Raw genomic sequence first — 1,028 nt, 5'->3', positions numbered from 1 at the left:
TGAGATATTCATTCTTTCATAATATGTGACAATTATAGTATAAAACCTCATGAAATAGCATGAATTCATACATGGTTGATTAAATCAAAGGAAACATGAAAATCTACCCAATTAGCTTGCTTATGACTCAAGAAAGTGCATAATTCAATTGAAAACTAATGAAAAGGGCTAGTGAAACTAGGCTAAGATGACTTGTCATCAGGGATCTTTGGCTTGGTAGCTCCCTGTTATTTGTGATGTGACCACTTGTGAATCACTGTAAATGTTGAGTTTTTGAGCTCCGACCTCTTTAGCCAGCTTCAAACCGGCTAATAATGCTTCATATTCTGCCTGGTTGTGGAATCCGAGGAATCCGAACTTGAGGGAGAGCTCAACTTGGGTTCCTTGGTTGCTTTCTATTATCACGCCTGCGCCGCTTCCAGTTTTATTTGAAGAACCGTCCACGTAAAGATTCCATTCTTAGGGGTTTTTAAGGCATCTGTGATTTCTGCGATAAAGTCGGCCAAATACTATAATTTGATGGCTATCCGAGCTTCGTATTGGAGGTCGAATTCTGATAGCTCGACTGCCCATTGTAGAATTCTTCCTGCTAGATCTATTTTCTGCAATATTCCTTTTATGAGCTGGTTAGTTCGAACCTTAATGGTGTGAGCCTGGAAGTACGGGCAGAGTCGTCGAGATGTTAGGATAAGAGTATAGGCAAATTTTTCTATTTTCTGGTAGTTTATCTCGGATCCCTGTAGTGCCTTGCTAATGAAGTAGACGGGTTGTTGCCCATGTTCGTTTTCTCTGACTAGTGCTGAAGCTATTGCCCGGCTCCCTACTGCGAGATATAGTATGAGCGGCTCTCCTTCTCGTGGTCGAGATAGGATAGGTGGCCGTCCTAAGAACTCCTTGAAGTCTTGGAAGGCTTGCTCGCATTCTGTCATCCATTCGAACTGTTTTTCCTTTCTTAAAGTAGCATAGAAGGGGAGAGATCTTATCGCAGCTCCTGCTAAGAATCGGGATAAGGCGGCCAATCTCCCGTT

This window comes from Arachis ipaensis, chromosome B06, assembly GCF_000816755.2.
Source record: "Arachis ipaensis cultivar K30076 chromosome B06, Araip1.1, whole genome shotgun sequence".
Classification (NCBI taxonomy): Eukaryota; Viridiplantae; Streptophyta; class Magnoliopsida; order Fabales; family Fabaceae; genus Arachis; species Arachis ipaensis.
This window is presented reverse-complemented; position numbering follows the sequence as displayed.